Source organism: Saccopteryx leptura, chromosome 3 (genome assembly GCF_036850995.1).
Source record: "Saccopteryx leptura isolate mSacLep1 chromosome 3, mSacLep1_pri_phased_curated, whole genome shotgun sequence".
Lineage (NCBI taxonomy): Eukaryota > Metazoa > Chordata > Mammalia > Chiroptera > Emballonuridae > Saccopteryx > Saccopteryx leptura.
In genome coordinates this window covers 136,946,347-136,969,160 of record NC_089505.1, presented here as the reverse complement: position 1 = coordinate 136,969,160, position 22,814 = coordinate 136,946,347, and the positions used below count along the sequence as shown (strand labels likewise).

General features: G+C 40.1%; 1 non-coding gene and 1 pseudogene across 1 annotated transcript; one reads left to right on the top strand and one right to left on the bottom strand.

The window, feature by feature from the left end:
- LOC136398322 (small ribosomal subunit protein uS2-like) overlaps window positions 1-13,974 on the bottom strand; it is a 32,249-nt pseudogene extending 18,275 nt beyond the window's left edge.
- A 1,865-nt stretch (window positions 13,975-15,839) lies between these two features.
- On the top strand, window positions 15,840-15,946 carry LOC136401907 (U6 spliceosomal RNA). Its single transcript, XR_010750831.1, has one exon. It is a non-coding gene; the product is annotated as a U6 spliceosomal RNA (small nuclear RNA).
- The last annotated feature ends 6,868 nt before the right edge of the window (window positions 15,947-22,814 follow it).

Sequence of the window (22,814 nt, the reverse complement as noted above, 5' to 3'; positions counted from 1 at the left end):
AGAAGCAACAACTATGAGTTGATGCCTCCCACTCTTACCCCCCTTTCTCTCTCTCTCTCTCTCTCACAAGAAAAATAGAATTAGTATAATTAATAATGCTGTTACACTATTAGATTATATTCTTAGTTCTGTTGTTGATTTTCCTGTGATAATCTGGCATAAAGCCAAAACACAGTACTTTAAAATTTTCCTATATAAAAATAAACATACGTGTTCCAAAAGCCTGATTAAAATATACTGAGGATTGTGAGACATCAGCTTGAATTATATGGAATTGTGGTATTTGATCATCTATTAACTTACAAACATAAACATTTTTATTTGATTCAATTTTTTTTGTTCATTTTGTTCATTAGACAGACTCAGACATGAAGAGCAGGTTGACAGCTGTCGGGGTGAAAATTGGGTGAGGAAGGTGGAGGGATAGAGCACGAAAGGTCAAAAAACCTCTCGTGTACGCAGACAACAGTGTGGTGATTGCCCAGGGGTTGAAGGAGGAGGCTCTGGGGGGATAAATGGTGATGGATTAAGACCTGACGGGGGGAGAGGGGAGGTGAACACACAATATTGTGTATAGAGATTTGTTGAAGAATTGGGCACCTAAAATGTATATACAGTAATTATGTTAACTTGTGTGATCCTAATAAATTTAATTAAAAGTTTTATCTGACTCAACTTTTTTTCCCCAATTTTAAATCATTTTTATTTTTCAGTTACAATTGACATGCATTATTGTATTAGTTTCAGGTGTACAATCTAGCAATTAGACATTACATAATTTACTAAGCCATCATCCTGATAAATCTCGCACCCATCAGACACCAGTCATAGTTATTAGAATATTATTGACTATATTCCCTATGCCACACTTTGCAGTCCCAGGACTGTTCTGTAACAATCAGTTTGTACTTCTTCTTTTTTCCCCAAGTTGTACTCCTTAACCCCTTCACCTCTTTAACCCTTCCACCTCCCCCTCCCCCCATCTGGCAACCATCAAAATATTCTCTGTATCAATGAGTCTATTTCTGTTCTGCTTGTTCACTTAAAAAATTTTTTTTAGATTCAATTGCCAATAGATATATATATTCATTACCATTTTATTCTTTATATTTCTCTCTCTCTCTCTTTCTTTTTTTTTTTTTGACATAGACAGGGACAGATAGGGACAGACATACAGGAAGGGAGGGAGTTGAGAAGTATAAATTCTTCATTGTGGCACCTTAGTTGTTCACTGATTGCTTTCTCATATATGCCCTGAACAAGGGGCTACAGCAGAGCAAGTGACACCTTGCTCAAGCAGCAACTTTGGGCTCAAGCCAGTGACCTTGGGCTTCAAGCTAGCGACCTTTGGGCTCAAGCCAGTGACTATGCGGTCATATCTCTAATCCCATGCTCAAGCCAGTGAGCTCATGGGTTCAAGCCAGCGACCTCAGAGCCTTGAACCTGGGTCCTCTGCATCCCAGTCCGATGCTCTATCCACTGTGCCACTACCTGGTTATGCTCTTTTTTAATCTTCTTAAAGAAGACCCTTTAACATTTCATGTAATACTAGTTTGGTGGTGATAAACTCCTTTGCTTTTTCTTGTTTGGGAAACTATTCTAGAAGAATGGAAACATCCTTCCATTCTCAATGGGAGGGATTTACTACCATGCTGATCAGCTGCAAGAACTGGCTAGGACCATCAACCACTGTTCTGTGATCACCCTGGAGGATCAGTTGTTCAGAGACTCACCCCACAGGGCAGGACTTACTTCAGTGGGGCTCTGTTACCCACAGAGTTTGCCCCCCTTGAGTGTGTCACGTGAGGAAGTGGTTGGGTGGTGATGCTTGTTCATGGCCTGAAGCTGTCCCCCAGGTGTGCAGGCTCTGGGGCCTCCTGTGAGATGCATGCCAAGGTCAGCTGCTGCCTGTGTCCTGCTCGGGGGCCCCCCAGCATGAGCTGTAAAGTGGTCTGCATATGGTTGCTACTTGTACTGGGCTTGGAGGTGCACATGTGAGGCCAAGCTGCAAACCAAAGCCAGCTGCCATTTGTGCTGGGCCTGGGGCCACTTAGCAAGTGGTACAGGGCATGTTGAGGCCAGATGATTTTTGATTGTTTGAGAGATTTTAGGAAAATCTGAAGCATCAGCCAAGACAGGCCATTTGTATGTAAAAGTCACTGGCAACACCTTGGGTGGTCCCTAAAGTTGGGTGGGTGGGGCACAGGGAATCATCAAGGTAGGGTAAACAGTGTAAGCCTGGGAAATGGAGTCTCAGGTGTGGTACCCACCTGCCACCTCTTTGGGGGTAAGAAGGGCTCTTTAAAGGAACAATGGCCTCTACCTGCACTTTTGTCTGGAAGAAAGCTGCCACCCAGCTTTTGCCCTGAGGTGGGACAATTCAGTTGCTCCCCATAGTTCTCTGATGTCCTTCAAGCTGCTGCCTCAGTTCTGAAGCTCAGAGGCAGTGAGTCTGTGTAAGTCCATGTACGGGCCCTTTAAGAGGAACTGCCTTTGGCTCTAGCAGCACTCTGTCTCCTCAGCCTCAATACCCACCGGTTGTTACAGTCAGAAATTATGAGAACTTATCTTCCCGGCACTGGAACCCTGGGATGGGGGGCCTGGTGTGGGGCTGGGACCCCTCATGCATCAGGGGTACCTCTGCAGCCAACATACCCCTCCCAATTTTTGTCTGTCACACATGAGTATGAGACCAGCCCATTCCACGTCTCTGCTCCTCCTATCAGTCTCAGTGTTGGCTTCTTCTTTAATTCCTTAGTTGTAGGGTTTCCATGCAGCCAAATCAGGCAATTCTGAATGATGATTATTCTGTAGTTTAGTTGTAACTTTGATGTGTGGTTGTGGGAGGAGGCAAATACTGTGTTTATTCCTAAGCTGGTTTTAACTCGACCAAAAATGTAATATAATTATCCAAATAATCACAACTCCAAATATGTTAATTATATCACTGCTTATAATTTTATTTCTCCCTTTCTATCTATTTATATTTTGCCTTGATTGCTGGTTTTGGCCCCGCTATCTTCACTGAATTATATATATATATATATATATATATATATATATATATATATATATATATATATATATATTTTTTTTTTTTTTTTTTTTTTTTTTTTTTTCTTTTTCATTTTTCTGAAGCTAGAAACAGGGAGAGACAGTCAGACAGACTCCCGCATGCGCCTGACCGGGATCCACCCGGCACGCCCACCAGGGGCGACGCTCTGCCCACCAGGGGGCGATGCTCTGCCCATCCTGGGCGTCGCCATGTTGCGACCAGAGCCACTCTAGCGCCTGAGGCAGAGGCCACAGAGCCATCCCCAGCGCCCGGGCCATCTTTGCTCCAATGGAGCCTTGGCTGCGGGAGGGGAAGAGAAAGACAGAGAGGAAAGCGCGGCAGAGGAGTGGAGAAGCAAATGGGCGCTTCTCCTGTGTGCCCTGGCCGGGTATCGAACCCGGGTCCTCCGCACGCTAGGCCAACGCTCTACCGCTGAGCCAACCGGCCAGGGCCCTGAATTATATTTTATTACAAAAAATTAATTGCATAATATATCTGTCACTCCAAATAGTAAATACATCCTCTTTAATGTTAGTGAGCCTCGAGTCCACTAGGCTAGATCTAGCAAGCAGCATTATTTGACTTCTTTAAGGACTTTTAGGTTTCACCACATACTGGGTATTATCTAACTTCCAAACTTAGTTACAGTTTTAAAAAATATCAGTTTCTTTCAATATTATAAAGTTCATATAAAACAAATTTTTATTGCTTTTGAAAATTTAGAAGAGTTCATTAGTCCATAATTTAAAAATAATTTCTGTACTTACTCTGAAAACTAAAATTTTAAGCCCTGGTCCACTGATATCTGATTTATTTATATTAATATAATACTGTGAGTAAACTTATAATCTTCACAAAATTCAGTTATGACAAAATATCTTTCTCTTCAAAAATTACAGTTTACCTCTGAAGAAACTGGATATTCTAAAAGTTACCTATTTCTGAAAAGGCCACAGATGATCATTCTTTCCTTTTTTAAGTATAAAGTAATCCACTGAATGAGCTAAAGCTCCCCTAAGGTAGAGCTGGAGCTGCTCTCTGTTTTACAGCTTTTAAGGAAAGGCAACATAATTTAATTTGCCCAACAGAGGGCTTCTGGAAAGATGGCTAGAGAAGAGAGCCATAATCTGGTTCTTTATGCAAATACCATGAAGCCCTTATAGCGCCTGATCAGTGAATCCAGGAGCCCTGAGCAGGTAATACAGATGAATGGTCCCCAGGTTCGGGGCCTGTGAGAGCGCTTTCATTGGTTAACAGTAAAATGAGAAAAATGGTGACGTCATGGAAATGGCGCCGTGAGCAGCGCGTCCGACAGATCTCCCCAAAATCACAACAAATTTATCAACTAGAAACAGGAAAATTTATCTTCGGAGCAAACTGAAAGCAATAGGACTGTTATCACTCGAATCTGAGAGACGAGGGTGTGGAGGAAGCTACCCCAGGGACGTTCATTCAAGCCGCGAGAAAGTGCGCCTGTGGTAAGTCATCCCGCACTCGGAAGCCGCCGCCGGCCGCCGCTGCCGCCGCCAGCCCGGGTCGGTTGCAGAACAAGCGGCGAGCAGCCGCTGGCGCGCTCCCGGTCTGGTTGCAGACCGAGCATTGCAGACCGAGCACCGCTAACGTTCCCAGCGGCCCGCGCACGGGGAGCGGGAGAGGCCCCAGGGCGGTATTCCCTACTTGGGAGATTCTCTCCGCGGGCGGGGCACCTCACCCAGCCATTCAAGCTAACAATCAAGCGTTGGGGGAGGGGCGCACGCAGGCAGCCTGAAATACCTTCGGGAGCACAGCTGCGACCCAATTACTAAAATTAACTTAACCCGTGAAATCTGCGCACCCTCGGTTCTAATTGATAAGATCTCTCTCAGTTCACCGACCCAAGACAAGAGGCTTGATATTTTTTGGTGCCTCTCGCTAAAGGGGCGGGGGCAACTTCTGATTGATAGAGCCTCCATATCCAGGGATAAACGCTAACAAGAAGGACTTGGCAGATAATAAGATCTATAGCACACTAGTCGCAAGCAGAGACTAGTGCCTCTTCTTACCGGCCAAAACAGGCTACAAAGTGTGGAAAGCCTGGGTTGAGAGGTCCAACGGAATGCTAGGCGCTGAACAATCACCTTGACAACAATTGACTCCCACCCCCGCCTGATTACACTGGAGGCCCTGACTGTCAGAGCCCTTCCCAGAGCCTTGCACTGAGTGGGGATAGAGTGGGGATTTCCCAGCTCTTTGAGCCTCTTACTCCCCAGGCAGAAGCAGTGGCAGCCTTGTGGCTGGATCACCAGGCTGCTGGTTCGGGAAGGGGGGACTGGGAGAGAGAATCCACGAAGGCGAACTCTCTCGTCGGTAGACCCTGCAGACGCCGGCAGGCCTTGACTACCAGCAAGACTAAAGCCAATTGTGTGACATTGCCGTAGAACCCCATCAATTACAAGTCCCTGCCTGGGTGTGGCGCAGGAGCAGGGCCTGGGGTGCAGAGTCGCCGACCGGGAAGAGGGAGAGAGGAGAAGGAGGAAGAGGTTGACATCTCAAAATCAGGAAAAATCCACAGACTTTGCAGCTTGTTCCACTGTTTGTTTTTTTTTGTTTGTTTGTTTTTGTTGTTGTTGTTGTTTGTTCCTTCTATCTTATTGCCTTTATTTCCTCCACCTCAGTCCTTCTATTCTCTGCCCATCTTATGCTTCCCTTTTCTTGAACTACACTACCCATAAGTGTTACATTTTATTTCTCTTCTTCATCCTCACCCTCCTTTGGGGTTATACTCCAGGACACTTAATTCTCACTCTCTCCTCTTTTGTTTTTTTTTGCCTTATTTTGTCTTTTTCTCTTCCTTTTTTATTTCTTCCTTCGTTTTTCTCTTTTTCTTATTTTTTCCTTTCTATTCGTTTTTTCTTTTCTCATTTTACTTTCCTCCCATTTAATCCTCAATCACGAACAAATTAGTTAATTTGGGACTCAAGGTTTTTTTTTTGGCTTTGTTTTTCTTTTTCGGTTTTGTTTTTGTTTTTTTCTGGTTGGTTTGTTTTTGTGGCATTTTGGGTCCTCCCAACCCAAGGTCTCCATTGTATTTGGTCTTTGCTCCACTTAATACAACGTATTTTTACTTATTATTTTTATTTTTTCTTATTGATTATTCCTTTTTTTGTCCTTTTTTCTGGTTCCCTCTTGTCCCTCTCATTATATCTCTTGGTTGACCGTCACCCGCAGGCAGATCAACTTATGCTTGTCTAAGATTTTCTTCCTTTTTTTTATTTTTTTTTTATTTTTTTTAATTTTTTTATTTATTTTTTTATTTTTTGCCCCCTTGAACTCTACACCGCAAACCAGGCCCTCCATTATAGGCACGATATTTCCCTGAGGAGGGGAGAGGAGGAAAGGAGAGCAAAGAAAAAAAAAGGGGGAAATAATAAATTATTACTGCTTTTTTTTGTGGGGTGTTTTACCCTTTGTTTTTTGGGTTTTTTTTTTGTTTTTGTTTTTGTTTTTTTTGTTTTTTTGTTTTTTACTTTTTACTCTTTATTAATTCTAATTAGTGCTATCAACAAGACCACCCTCAGATGCCAATAAGAAAGAGGAAATCGAATATTATGGATACAAAAGAAAGAGAGGTAACACAAATAGATGTGGAAAAATCTATGGAGAAAAGACTTAACATATTGGAAGCCTTGGAGCTAAATGACAGAGAATTTAAAATAGAAATCTTAAAAATACTCAGAGATATACAAGAAAACACGGAAAGGCAATATAGGGAGATCAGAAAACAACTCAATGAACACAAAGAATATATTACCAAGGAAATTGAAACTATAAAAACAAATCAAACAGAAATGAAAAACTCAATTCACGAGCTGAAAAACGAGGTAACAAGCTTAGCTAGCAGAACAACCCAGATTGAAGATAGGATTAGTGAAATAGAAGACAAACAACTTGAGGCACAACAGAGAGAAGAAGAAAGAGACTCAAAAATAATAAAAAACGAGAAAGCCCTACAGGAATTATCTGACTCCATCAGAAAGAATAACATAAGAATAATAGGTATATCAGAGGGAGAAGAGAAAGAAAATGGAATGGAGAATATACTCAAACAAATAATAGACGAGAACTTCCCAAGCCTGTGGAAAGAACTAAAGCCTCAAATTCAAGAAGCAAACAGAACACCGAGTTTTCTTAACCCCAACAAACCCACTCCAAGGCACATCATAATAAAGATGACACAAACCAATGACAAAGAAAAAATTCTCAAGGCAGCCAGGGAAAAGAAGAGTACAACATATAAAGGAAGGCCTATTAGATTATCATCAGATTTCTCAGCAGAAACTCTACAAGCTAGAAGAGAGTGGACCCCAATATTTAAAGCCCTGAAAGAGAGGAACTTTCAGCCAAGAATACTATACCCATCAAAGCTATCCTTCAAGTATGAAGGAGATATAAAAACATTCACAAATACAGAAAAGATGAGAGAATTTATCACGAGAAAGCCCCCACTCCAGGAAATACTAAAGGGGGTTTTCCAACCAGATTCAAAGAACAAAAGAAAACAACACCACAAGTAACAGCTCCACCAAGAACACAATAAAACCAAACTTAAACTGTGACAACAAAGGAAAAAAAAAAAGGGGGGAGAGAATGGAGATTAACAGTAGCAAAGGACGATGAAGTGCAGAAATACGTATAAGATAGGGTACTACAATGAATATGGTAGGTACCCTTTTCATTACTTAATGGTAACCACCCTAGAAAAAACCACCACAAAAACACATGACTTAAAAAAGGTAGCAACAGAGGAAAGAAGTATGGAACACAAACAAACAGAAACAAATGATAGAAAAACAAAAGAGAAGAATCAAACTAGATACAAAACTAACAGAAAGCAATTTATAAAATGACAGTAGGGAACCCACAAGTGTCAATAATTACACTAAATGTAAATGGATTAAACTTACCAATAAAAAGACACAGAGTAGCAGAATGGATTAAAAAAGAAAATCCAACTATATGCTGCCTACAAGAAACACATCTAAGCAACAAGGATAAAAACAAATTCAAAGTGAAAGGCTGGAAAACAATACTCCAAGCAAACAACACCCAAAAAAAAGCAGGTGTAGCAATACTCATATCTGATAATGCTGACTACAAGACAGAAAAAGTACTCAAAGACAAAAATGGTCACTTCATAATGATTAAGGGGACACTGAATCAAGAAGACATAACAATCCTTAATATATATGCACCAAACCAAGGAGCACCAAAATATATAAGACAGCTACTTATTGACCTTAAAACAAAAACTAACAAAAATACAATCATACTTGGAGACCTCAATACTCCGCTGACGGCTCTAGATCGGTCATCCAAACAGAGAATCAATAAAGATATAGTGGCCTTGAACGAAATACTAGAACACCTGGATATGATAGACATCTACAGGACACTTCATCCCAAAGCGACAGAGTATACATTTTTCTCTAGTGTACATGGAACATTCTCAAGAATTGACCATATGTTGGGCCACAAAGACAATATCAGCAAATTTAGAAAAATTGAAATTGTACCAAGCATATTTTCTGATCATAAAGCCTTGAAACTAGAATTCAACTGTAAAAAAGAGGGGGAAAAACCCACAAAAATGTGGAAACTAAACAACATACTTCTAAAAAATGAATGGGTCAAAGAAGAAATAAGTGCAGAGATCAAAAGATACATACAGACAAATGAAAATGAAAATACGACATATCAGAATCTCTGGGATGCAGCAAAAGCAGTAATAAGAGGAAAGTTCATATCACTTCAGGCCTATATGAACAAACAAGAGAGAGCCGAAATAAACCACTTAACTTCACACCTTAAGGAACTAGAAAAAGAAGAACAAAGACAACCCAAAACCAGCCGAAGAAAGGAGATAATAAAAATCAGAGCAGAAATAAATGAAATAGAGAACAGAAAAACTATAGAAAAAATCAATAAAACAAGGAGCTGGTTCTTTGAAAAGGTCAACAAAATTGACAAACCCTTGGCAAGACTCACCAAGGAAAAAAGGCACAGGACTCAAATAAATAAAATCCAAAATGAAAGAGGAGAGATCACCACAGACATCATAGATATACAAAGAATTATTGTAGAATACTATGAAAAATTATATGCCACCAAATACAACAATCTAGAAGAAATGGATAAATTCCTAGAACAATACAACCTTCCTAGACTGAGTCATGAAGAAGCAGAAAGCCTAAACAGACCAATCAGCAGGGAGGAAATAGAAAAAACTATTAAAAACCTCCCCAAAAATAAAAGTCCAGGCCCAGACGGTTATACTAGTGAATTCTATCAAACATTCAAAGAAGACTTGGTTCCTATTCTACTCAAAGTCTTCCAAAAAATTGAAGAAGAAGCAATACTTCCAAACACATTTTATGAGGCCAACATAACCCTCATACCAAAACCTGGCAAGGATGGCACAAAGAAAGAAAACTACAGACCAATATCTCTAATGAATACAGATGCTAAAATTCTAAACAAAATACTGGCAAACCGAATACAACAACATATTAAAAAAATAATACATCATGATCAAGTGGGATTCATCCCAGAATCTCAAGGATGGTTCAACATACGCAAAACGGTTAACGTAATACACCATATCAACAAAACAAAGAACAAAAACCACATGATCTTATCAATAGATGCAGAAAAGGCTTTTGATAAAATACAACACAATTTTATGTTTAAGACTCTCAACAAAATGGGTATAGAAGGAAAATATCTCAACATGATAAAGGCCATATATGATAAACCATCAGCCAACATCATTTTAAACGGCAAAAAACTGAGGACTTTCTACCTTAAATCAGGAACAAGACAGGGTTGTCCACTCTCTCCACTCTTATTTAACGTGGTGCTAGAAGTTCTGGCCAGAGCAATCAGACAAGACAAAGAAATAAAAGGCATCCATATTGGAAAAGAAGAAGTAAAGGTATCACTTTTTGCTGATGATATGATCCTATACATCGAAAACCCGAAGGACTCCACAAAAAGATTATTAGAAACAATAAACCAATACAGTAAGGTCGCAGGATACAAAATTAACATACAGAAGTCCATAGCCTTTCTCTATGCCAACAATGAAATATTAGAAAACGAACTCAAAAAAATAATCCCCTTCACGATTGCAACAAAAAAAATAAAATACCTAGGAATAAACATAACAAAGAATGTAAAGGACCTATATAATGAAAATTACAAAGCATTGTTAAGGGAAATCGAAAAAGATACAATGAGATGGAAAAATATTCCTTGTTCTTGGATAGGAAGAATAAATATAATCAAAATGGCCATATTACCCAAAGCAATATACAAATTTAATGCAATTCCCATCAAAATCCCTATGAGATTTTTTAAAGAAATGGAACAAAAAATCATCAGATTTATATGGAACTATAAAAAACCCCGAATAGCCAAAACAATCCTAAGGAAAAAGAATGAAGCTGGGGGCATTACAATACCTGACTTTAAACTATATTATAGGGCCACAATAATCAAAACAGCATGGTATTGGCAGAAAAATAGACACTCAGACCAATGGAACAGAATAGAAAGCCCAGAAATAAAACCACATATATATGGTCAAATAATCTTTGATAAAGGGGCCAACAACACACAATGGAGAAAAGAAAGCCTCTTCAACAAATGGTGTTGGGAAAACTGGAAAGCCACATGCAAAAGAATGAAACTCGACTACAGCCTGTCCCCGTGTACTAAAATTAATTCAAAATGGATCAAAGACCTAAATATAAGACCTGAAACAATAAAGTACATAGAAGAAGACATAGGTACTAAACTCATGGACCTGGGTTTTAAAGAACATTTTATGAACTTGACTCCAATGGCAAGAGAAGTGAAGGCAAAGATAAATGAATGGGACTACATCAGAATAAAAAGTTTTTGCTCAGCAAGAGAAACTGATATAAAAATAAACAGACAGCCAACTAAATGGGAAATGATATTTTCAAACAACAGCTCAGATAAGGGCCTAATTTCCAAAATTTACAAAGACTCATAAAACTCAACAACAAACAAACAAACAATCCAATAAAAAAATGGGAAGAAGACATGAATAGACACTTCTCCCAGGAAGAGATACAAATGGCCAACAGATATATGAAAAAATGCTCAGCTTCATTAGTTATTAGGGAAATGCAAATCAAAACTACAATGAGATACCACCTCACCCCTATTAGATTAGTTATGATCAACAAGACGGGTAATAGCAAATGTTGGAGAGGCTGTGGAGAAAAAGGAACCCTCATTCACTGTTGGTGGGACTGTAAAGTAGTACAACCATTATGGAGGAAAGTATGGTGGTTCCTCAAAAAACTGCAAATAGAACTACCTTATGACCCAGCAATCCCTCTACTGGGTATATACCCCAAAACCTCAGAAACATTGATACGTGAAGACACATGTAGCCCCATGTTCATTGCAGCACTGTTCACAGTGGCCAAGACATGGAAACAACCAAAAAGCCCTTCAATGGAAGACTGGATAAAGAAGATGTGGCACATATACACTATGGAATACTACTCAGCCATAAGAAACGATGACATCAGATCATTTACAGCAAAATGGTGGGATCTTGATAACATTATAAGGAGTGAAATAAGTAAATCAGAAAAAAACAAGAACTACATGATTCCATACATTGGTGGAACATAAAAATGAGACTAAGAGACATGGACAAGAGTGTGGTGGTTACCAGGGGTGGGGGGAGGGAGGACAGGGGGAGAGTTAGGGGGAGGGGGAGGGGCACAGAGAACTAGATAGAGGGTGGCGAAGGACAATCTGACTTTGGGCGAGGGGTATGCAACATAATTTAATGACAAAATAACCTAGACATGTTTTCTTTGAATATATGTACCCTGATTTATTAATGTCATCCCATTACCATTAATAAAAATTTATTTAAAAAAAAAAAAATGAGAAAAATAATGACAATACAAATTTTCCATAAAGCTAAATTTACTGAATTGAAAGAACTGTTTATGTTCACGAAGAAAACTTTTTTAGAGCAGTTTTAGGTTCACAGGAAAATTAAGAGGAAGGATAGGAGATTTTCCATATGTTCCCTGCTCCCCAATATGCACAGCCTCCCCCATTATCAGCAGCCCCCACCCGAATGAAACATTTGTTACACTTGGTAAACCTACACTGACGTATCTTTATCATTCCAAGTCCATAGTTTATATTGGGGTTCACTCTTGGTCTTGTGTATTCTGTGTGTTTGGACATATGTATAATGACGTATACCTGCCACTACAGAATCATACAGAATAGTTTCACTACCTTAAAAGTCCTCTGTGTGCCTCTTTCCCCCCTTCCCCCTGCAATCATTAATCCTTTTACTGTCTCCATAGTTTCGTATTTTCTATATTGTCATATAGTTGGAGTCATATAGTATGTAGCCTTTTCAGATTCTTTTACTTAGTAATATGCATTTAAGGTTTTTTTAATGTAACATAGCCTATCTTTTTAATTACATTAATTATTTTTAAAATTATTTTTGTTTATTTATTCATTTTAGAGAAGAGAGACAGAGAGAGAGAGAGAAAGAGAGAGAGAAGGAGGAGGAGCAGGAAGCATCGACTACCATATGTGCCTTGACCTGGCAAGCCCAGGGTTTTGAACCGGTGACCTCAGTGTTCCAGATTGATGCTTGATCCACTGCGCCACCACAGGTCAGACTAACATAGCCTATCTTTTATGAAGTTATAGTCAAGGACTTATTTAGTGTTCCTAGTTGTCAAAATAGTTAGTAATCCTATGTGACTCCCTGAAATAGTTTTTGAAATATAAAAATCTTGAAAACATCTATTTTATGTACTTGTTTTCTCACTTTGTTAAATGGAGGTAATGCTTTTTATTTCGGGGGATCAGTGTGAGGATTTTATGAGATACATAGGTGGAAGTGCTTGGGATGGTACCTGGTACTCTGTGGGTGCTTCCCACTTGAGTCCAATTTGAAACTCTGATGTTGGCCCCAGTTTTCATCCACTTTTCCTTTGTAGGAGAGTGGAAATGATAAGTTCAAGTTGGAACGTTACTTGACACATGGTAGATGCCAAATAAATATTTTCTGAGCCTGTGGGACACTAAAGGAGAAGAGTATTGTGGGTAGATGGGTATGAGGGCCAAGAGTTCTAGAATGAGATATAGACAGGCACTCAGGAGGGCACAAATGTAACTGACATCAAGTAAGTATGAAGATAGGAGGTCCTGGGGAGCATTGTCATTATCTGAAAGCTCATGAAGCTGTGTCGCCTCTCCAACATACACGCAAAGGAAGCACAAAGGTCAGGACATCTTTCACTGTCTTCATAGTGGTTGTTTCTACCATGTTGCTCTTAATTTAGGGGGGCTTCCTCTTCTAGATAAAAGTGTGAACGTGTTTGGACTCCTCTTGTTAAATCTTTATTCATTCCAGAGCTAGAATCTCTTTTCCTGTGAGGGCTTAGCCATTCTGGGTGCTATTGGCACTAGAGATAATCCTTTAGGGTAAAAAATTATGTCAGCACTAAGAGATTCTATCAGGGCTATTGAATTAAGTTGGATCATTCCCTGGTAATAAGTACACTCTTCTCAGAAGAATGCCCCCTCCCAATGAGAAAAGCATACCCTCTCTGATGGAGTGCACAGCTTGAAAAGAGATGCATGTGGGAAGGTAAGGGAGAAAGGAGGCCCTAGCCTAGCCACCCAGAACGAGTGGAGCCAGCCTGGCAGTCCATGGTACGACAGATGATGCAGCCACATCACTCTCACACCCAACAGATGCAAGGTGTTCTTACTCCTTACCTTTGTGCAGCCTGGCCTTTGTTCCCAGCTGTTCGGCAGTTGGTAGGACTTGTCTCTGTTTGCAGTACCCTCCCCATTTCATCCCAAGGGACACATTTACTCCACAAACCTCACCCTCACACTCTGGGTCAGCCTGTTCACTTGAATGGTTCTAAAGTTTTATATGCTTAATTTTAAATTTTGGACTTTTTGTTCTTGGGAATGAGCATCGGCTAAGCGGTGAAGTTGGCAAAGTTCACTGTCTACACTCTGACACTGTTTCTGTGGCCCTTTCTCCCTGGTTCCCTGATGCTTCCCTTTTTCAAGAGACCGTATGCCATATTTATACAGTCCCTGTCATAATAGAGGTCAGGCAGATAGTATGATAAATCAATAAGTTACAGTGTTTATAATAAATGCAACTTCCTTATATCCCTAAAAGCTAATCTGTACCCTTTCCTTATAGTTTAAATGTAGCTGTTTATCCTTAAATTTAAGTCTACGTCCTCTATTTATGCTCTGGGTCGCCTTTCCTCCTTTTCTCTTAGGTTTCTTGCTTTATCATCCATGTCCTCTTGTCCTTTCATTCTCTTCCTCTCTTAAAAAATCTGAGTTCTAACTTTGGTTTCGCCTCCTGCTTACTATGTGAACTTTCAACTCTCTGGGCCATCATTTTCTCATCTGTAGAATGAAAGAGCTGGATTAGACGATCTCTAAACTCCTCTTGGTCTCTAACTCATGAGGCTGAGGTTTATCATTGTAGTCTCACATATTGACCTACCAGTCTTAGTGATAAATCATTATTGGAATATTATATACTAATGATTAAAGTGCAAAAGGACTACTGCATATTATTTCAATAATTAGCAATGTAATTTTTATTGAAAATTATAGAAGTTGGAGGAGAAATTTTCTGGCCTCTAGAATTCGAGAGATATTTGAACTGACAACGCCTTTCAGGCGCTTCCTACTTTAATATTGTTCTGGTTCTTCTTAGAAAGCAACCTGATTTTGGAGCTCCCTTTACATTATACCATCATTGATTTGTAAAACTTTTGCATATTTCCTCTCGTGTTAATCAGAACTGTACTCATTGCAAGAAAAAGAAACCCAATTCAAACCAACTATAGGAAAAGGATCTTCCAGTGGAGTAGCTAGCTCTAAGCGTAATGGCTCAAACCAGGTCGTAAACTTATTTCTGTACACATAATAGTTTGATGAAAATGTTCAGGGGTGGCCTTTTATGTGGTGATGGAGGGCGTCAAGACTATTTCACTTCTAGCTTGCTACTCCTAGGGCCTCAGAGTCTTCTGCTGAACTCTCTCTATCTGGCCAACAGAGTGGGGGAGAGCCTAGAGGGTCACTGCCACTGGCCGGAGTTCAGCTACAGTTATCTGCAAGGAAGGCAGAAATAGTCTCATTGTGTGATCAGAGGGAAGGACTAGTTTGACAAGCACATGGCCATCTCTATTACACTCCTTTTTTATTTTTATTTTAAAGTTTTTTTTTTAAATGGGAGACAGAGACAGAGAGGGACAGATGAACAGGAAGGGAGAGAAATGAGAAGCATCAACTCATAGTTGCAGCACCTTAGTTATTCATTGATTGCTTTCTCATTCGCACCTTGATCGGGGGGGCTACAGCTGAGTCAGTGACATTTTGCTCAAGCCAGAGATCTTGGGCTCAAGCCAGTGACCATCGGATCATATCTATGATCCCATGCTCAAGCTAGTGTCCCTGTACTCAAACCAGATGAGTGCACACTCAAGCTGGTGACCTTGCGGTTTCAAACCTGGGTCCTCTGCATCCCAGGCTGATTCTCTATCCACTGCACTGCTTGGTCAAGCTACACTCCCTTTTTTCTGTTGGCTCTTTTGTCTCTCTTCTGTCATCCTTTACCAAGTTCTCTCCATGGGGGAGCAAAATGGCTGCAGACAACCACAGATTTAAATCCTCGCTAGTTGTGCTTGCTTCAGCAGCACATACACTAAAATTAGAACGATACAGGGAAGATTAGCATGGTCCCTGCACAAGGATGACATGCAAATTTGTGAAGCATTCCATATTTTTTAAACTCTCCGATCTCTCGTAGCAATATTTTTGCCGATATATCTACACAGGCAAGTGAAATAAAGGACAAAGTAAACAAATAAGACTATATCAAACTAAAAAGCTTTTGTACAGTAAAAGACACCATTAACAAAATAAAAAGACAATCCACACAATGGGAGAATATATTCACCAATACATCTGATAAGGGGTTAATAACCAAAATTTACAAAGAACTTCTAAAACTCAACGCCAGGAAGGTAAACAATCCAATTTAAAAATGGGCAAAAGACCTGGCCGGTTGGCTCAGCGGTAGAGCGTCGGCCTAGCGTGCGGAGGACCCAGGTTCGATTCCCGGCCAGGGCACACAGGAGAAGCGCCTATTTGCTTCTCCACCCCTCCGCCGCGCCTTCCTCTCTGTCTCTCTCTTCCCCTCCCGCAGCCAAGGCTCCATTGGAGCAAAGATGGCCTGGGCGCTGGGGATGGCTCTGTGGCCTCTGCCTCAGGTGCTAGAAGTGGCTCTGGTTGCAACATGGCGATGCCCAGGATGGGCAGAGCATCGCCCCCTGGTGGGCAGAGCATTGCCCCTGGTGGGCGTGCCGGGTGGATCCCGGTCGGGCGCATGCGGGAGTCTGACTGTCTCTCCCTGTTTCTAGCTTCAGAAAAATGCAAAAAAAAAAAAAAAAAAAATGGGCAAAAGAACTGAACAGACACTTCTCCAAAGAGGACATACAGATGGCCAATAGGCATATGAAAAAATGTTCAACGTCACTAATCATCAGAGAAATGCAAATTAAAACCACAATGAGATACCACCTCACACCTGTCAGAATGGTGCTCATTAACAAATCAACACACAAATCCTGGGAAGAATGTGGAGAAAAGGGAACCCTCCTGCACTGCTGGTGGGAATGCAGACTTGTGCAGCCACTGTGGAAAACAGTATGGTGTTTCCTCAAATAATTAAAAATGGAGCTAGCTGCCTTTTGACCTAGCTATCCCATGATTAGGAATATATCCTAAGAATACCAAATCAGTGATTCAAAAGAAGAAATGCACCCCCATGTTTATTGCAGCATTGTTTACAATAGCCAAGATTTGGAAACAGCTCAATTGTCCATCAGTGGATGAGTGGATTAAAAAGCTGTGGTACAGCCTGACCAGGAGGTGGCACAGTGGATAGATTGTCAGACTGGGATACAGAGGACCCAGGTTCAAAACTCCAAGGTTGCCAGCTTGAGTGCGGGCTCATCTGGTTTGAGCAAGCCTCACCAGCTTGAGCCCAAGGTCACTGGCTTGAGCAAGGGATCACTGGATCTACTGTAGCCATCAAGGCACATATGAGAAAGCAATCAATGAACAACTAAGGTGCCACATTGAAGAATTAAAGCTTCTCATCTCTCTCCCTCCTGGTCTGTCTGTCCCTATCTGTCCTTCTCTCTGTCTCTGTCACAAAAAAACCAAAACCAAAAACAAAGAAAAAAAACCATATGGTACATATATACAATGGAATACTAGGAGGCCATGAAAAAGAAGGAAATCTTACCTTTTGCGGTGGCATGGGTGGACCTGGAGAATATTATGCTAAGTCAGCGGTTCTCAACCTGTGGGTTGCGACCCCGGCGGGGGTCGAACAACCAAAACACAGGGGTTGCCTAAAGCCATAGGAAAATACATATTTATTATACAATACATTTTTAAATAAAATATTTCCGATAGCTTTAGGCAACCCCTGTGTTTTGATCGTTCAACCCCCGCTGGGGTCGTGACCCACAGGTTGAGAACTGCTGTGCTAAGTGAAATAAGTCAGGCAGAGAAAGACAAGTATCATATGATCGCACTTATATGTGGAATCTAAGGAACAAAGTGAACTGAGGAACAAAATAGAGGCAGAGGCAGGGTCACAAGGACCAGAGGGACATCTGTCAGAGGGAAGGGGGATGAGAGTATGGGATCAGAGAAGGTGAAGGGATTAGTGAAATTTTATATACATAATACAGATAACAGGACAGCAAATCCCAGAGGAAAGGGTGTGGGAGTTAGGGGGAGGAGGGCAAAAGGGGTGTAAATAAGGACATGGGGGTGAGTGGTGAGGGTGTTATATTCAGTAGGACACTTGAATCCATGTTAACACAGTAAATTAAAATTAATAAAAATAAATAAATAAATAAATAAATAAATAAAATATAAATAAATAAGCCCTCCTTAATTAACCTTTTGAAAGAGACCATTTTTCTTTAACTCCAGCAGAAAAACCCCATTTGTGGCTATTTGAGGCTAATGGAATGAGTCCTACTAGTTAGCCAGGCTGGTTATTTGCTCCTCTAGCATCATCCCTACCCAAACTGCATGAGTGGGTTATCCCAGCAAAGAAGAGTTCTGTAACCAAAAATATAAGGTTGCTGCATTTACAAAAACCAAGAGATGTATGTTAGCTTCCTCTTAGGAGCAATGCTTATTTTAATTTTTTAAAAAAGATTTTATTTATTGATTTTAGAGAGAGGTTAGAGAGAGAGAAGGAGTTGGGGGAGGAGTGGGAAGTATCAACTCATTCGAGTTCTCATAAGTGCCTTGACCAGGCAAGCCTGGTTTTCAAACTGGCAACCTCCCAGGTCAATGCTCTATCCATAGTGCCACCACAGATCGGCTGCTTATTTTAATCTTGTTAAAAATTTTTTTCAGTACTCATGTCTTGATAATTTGTAAAATGTCTCTTTTTCTTTCTTCTTCTTGCTTATTTCCTTGCTTGTCATTTACACTAATATGTGAATGTATTGCTTTTTTACTAAATGAGTACAGATGGGAATAATATATTTGAGTAGATGTGTGCCAATGTTATTATACAAAATGTTCCCAGAGGTACTGTTGCCAAGACAAGTCTGTTTAGATTATGTCCATGTAAAGAGAAGAGGGTAATGCTTATCTCATAGGAATTAATTTCTTAGATATTTTAGACCCTTGGAAGGGGAAGAGGCTTTAGGCTGAGTTGCTGCTCTGAAGCCTTCAAACAGACCTCATAGTGATTCTCTATAGATGAAGGGGCTGTGAGTGATGTTTCTGTGTCTGTGCACCAGCTGCACTGCGAGACCCCATTGCTATAGGGAGGAAGTTGACTTGGGGAGTCTGATGAGACCTATGAGCAGAGGGATGAGTTCTTAACACCCACACAGAAATAGAATATTTGGCTAACAAGCCTTCAGAGGGTAGGGAAACCAGAATTGATGACCCTGAATGGACCCTAGAACTTAGAAGTTCTTATATTCATTCACAAGCTAGACAAACTCCTTCTCTGGCCCAGATATGTGGTAAAGAAGCTTGGCATCTGTCTGGAAAATAAAATCCCAAGCTTGTACTATGTGTATGTGTGTCAACGAAATTTATTCTACTTGTGTGATATAGGAGTCATAATCTATGAATTAGTCCAGGGCCATTAATAGCATAGAAAAAAACATGTTTGCAGAAACGAGCCTGAAAATACTGTGTATCTTCCATACTTCCATAACCCAGGATACCTCTACCTGCCTGAATAAATAAACTCTTTTGAAAGTGGAATAGAAAAAAAAATTACAAACCATATAAAGGAAAAGCCCCCATAAAGGTGAAGCAGCAGGTGCAACCAGAAATAATGGAATAATTTGAGAAAAATTATAAAATAATTAAGTTTTTTAATGATTTAAAATACAAAAGGAAGAATGCAATCTATACTGAAATAAGAGCATTGTATAAAAAATGAGCAGATGACAAAATATGTACAAGATCTATATGAAGAAAACTACAAGATCTTGATAAGCCTGACCAGGCAGTGGTGCAGTGGATAGAGCATTGGACTGGGATACAGAACCCAGGTTCGAAACCCCGAGGTTGCCACCTTGAGCGCAGGCTCATCCGGCATGAGCACGGGGTCTTTGGCTAGAGTGTGGGATCATAGACATGACCCCATTGTCGCTGGCTTGAGCCCAAAGTCACTGGCTTAAGCAAGAAGTCATTCAGTCTACTGCAGCCCCCTGGCCAAGGCACATATGAGAAAGCAATCAATGAACAACTAAGGTGCCGCAACAAAGACTTAATGTTTCTCATCTCTCTCCCTTCCTGTGTGTCTTTATCTGTCCCTCTCTCTGTCTCTCTTTCTCTGTCTCTGTCACAGGAAACAAAAAAGATTTTAATGAAACAAGAACTAATAAATGAATTTAGCAGTGTTGTCAGATACAAAATCAGAACACAAATCTCAGATGTATTTCTATACACTAACAACAAACAGTTGAAAAGGAAATTAAGAAAATTTTATTTATGATAGCATCAAAAAGAATAGAATACTTAGGAATAAACCTAACCAAGGAGCTAAAAGACTTATATACTAAAAACTGCAAAACATTGCTGAAAAAATTAAAGACAAAAAATAAAAAATATCCTGTATTCAATGTTTAGGAGACAATATTGTTAAGGTGTTCATACCACCCAAAGTAATTTACAGATTCAATGCAATCTCTATTAAAATCCCAATGGTGTTTTTTGCCAACATAGAAAAACTCACCCTAATACTCATATGGAATCTCAAGGGACACTAAATTGAATTTGCATTTCCTGATTTCAAAACATATTATAAAGCCACAGTAATCAAAACAGTGTGGTACTGGCATAAAGACAGACAAAGAAACCAATGAAACAAAATGGAAAGTTCAAAAATAAACCCTCATGTCAAATGATCTTCAACAGGGTACCAAGGAACCTTAAATGCATATTCTTAAGTGAAAGAAACCAACCTGAAAAATTATACTTTCTGTATGAATCCTATTTTATGACATGCTGATGAAAACTGAACTATGGAGGAAGTAAAAGACTCAGAGGTTGCCATAGTTAAGGAAGTTGAGAGGAATGAACAGGTGGAGCAAAGAGAATTTTTAGATCAGTGCAACTATTCTCTATGATGAATATATGTCATCATACTTTTGTTTAAATACAGCATATAAAAAAGTAAGAGTGAACCCTAATATGAACTATGGATGCTAGGTGATAATGATGAGTCAATGAAGGTTCATTGATTGTAACAAACGTACCACTCTGGTGCTGGGATGTTGACAGTAGAGGAGGCTGGGAGTGGGGAAGGGCATGGGGCATGTGGGAACTCCCTCTACTTTCTTCTCAATTTTGATGTGAACCTAAAATTCTAAATATAGTCTACTTTTAAAAAGCAGGTATTTTGAAAACAAATATTATAGAACTTATAGAAATGAAAAGCTACATGGATGGTGGTAGCCATTACCATATTCACTAATATTGTTTTTCTGGGTACATGGGAAGCCATACTTCCCAGTGCCCTTGTAATTGGACAGCACCATGTAACAAGTTTTGGCCCATTGACTCAGAGAGGAAGTCATGTTTGGGTTCAAAGTCTTTAATTGCCAGTGCTTGTTGACCAAAGAAGCCACTTATTTGAGGTAGTGAAGTCTCTGTCATCTCACGTATGGGGTCACATCATGCCTATCTTGTCCCCACTTTATATATTCTCATTTTCCAGTGGCCTTGCAGCCTGGATGACCATGAGACTTGTTTTGACCAATGAGATGTAAGACAATACCTGATGGAGAGCTTTTGGAAACATTTTTCTTCTTAGATAAAATAAAAGAGCTTGACGAGGAAAGAGCCTTTTATGCCCTTGTTTTCTTCTTGTAAGAATGGTGTGAGGATGTTATGTTTGGTACAGTGACATCTGTATCTTGTGACCAAGTATGAGGACCAAAGAGAGTGAGGGACAAAAAAAAATAGAGACTGTGTCTTATATGACCCCATCGAGCTACTGCTGTAAGCTTTCAACCCTGGAGCAGCTAACTTTTAGACATCTAGTTTTATAAGATAAGTAAAGGTCTTTATTGCTTAAGTCACTAATAATGAGATATTCTGATACATTTCACATTGTTTTCAAGCATACATGTAATATTTTTAAAAAGGCCCATACTGTGCTAGAAGAAAGTTGAACATATTCTAAAGGACCAAAACCATAGAGAATACACTTTCCAGTAATGTAATGTAATACCACACAATACAATAAATACAGTGGTACCTTGAGATACAAACAGACCAACATACAAATTTTTAAGATACGAGCTGCAACTCGGTCCATATTTTTGTTTGAGATCCAAGCGAAATTCTGAGATATGAGTGATGATTCGGGAAGCTGCCGCTAGTTGGCATGTTGGCACATGGGTCTAGTATCCGCAGTTTGATATATGAGTTGAATGATTTACAAGCTTGGTTACAGAACAAATTAAATTTGTATACCACTGTATATTATTATATTGTAAAATGAATATCATGAGACTGTGTAAAAATTGTTATGTTTTGTCATCTAAAAACATACTTCTAAATACAGAATGGGGCAAGAGTAGGTTTACAGTTCATGTGAAAAATAATAGAATAAATAATAATACAAGAATAAACTGTGTTTTGTGTACTTACAACTGTAAACCTACTTTTGCCTGACCTTGTACAGAGCTCTAAGAAGAAATTATGGTGGGAACTATGGAGTATTTAAATAACAGTGAGAGGCCCTGGCTGATTGGCTCAGCGGTGGAGCATTAGCCTGGCGTGTGGAGGTCCTGGGTTTTATTCCTGATCAGGGCACATAGGAGAGGCGCCTATCTGCTTCTCCACCCTTCCCCATCTCCTTCCTCTCTGTCTCTCTCTTCCCCTCTCACAGCCAAGGCTCCATTGGAGCAAAGTTGGTTCGAGCGCTGAGGATGGCTCCGATTGCAGCAGAGCAATGCCCCAGATGGGCAGAGCATCGCCCCCTGGTGGGCATGCCAGGTGGATCCCCAGCGGGACACATGCGAGTCTGACTGCCTCCTCGCTTCTGACTTCAGGGGAAAAAAATACAGTGAGAGCACTACATATC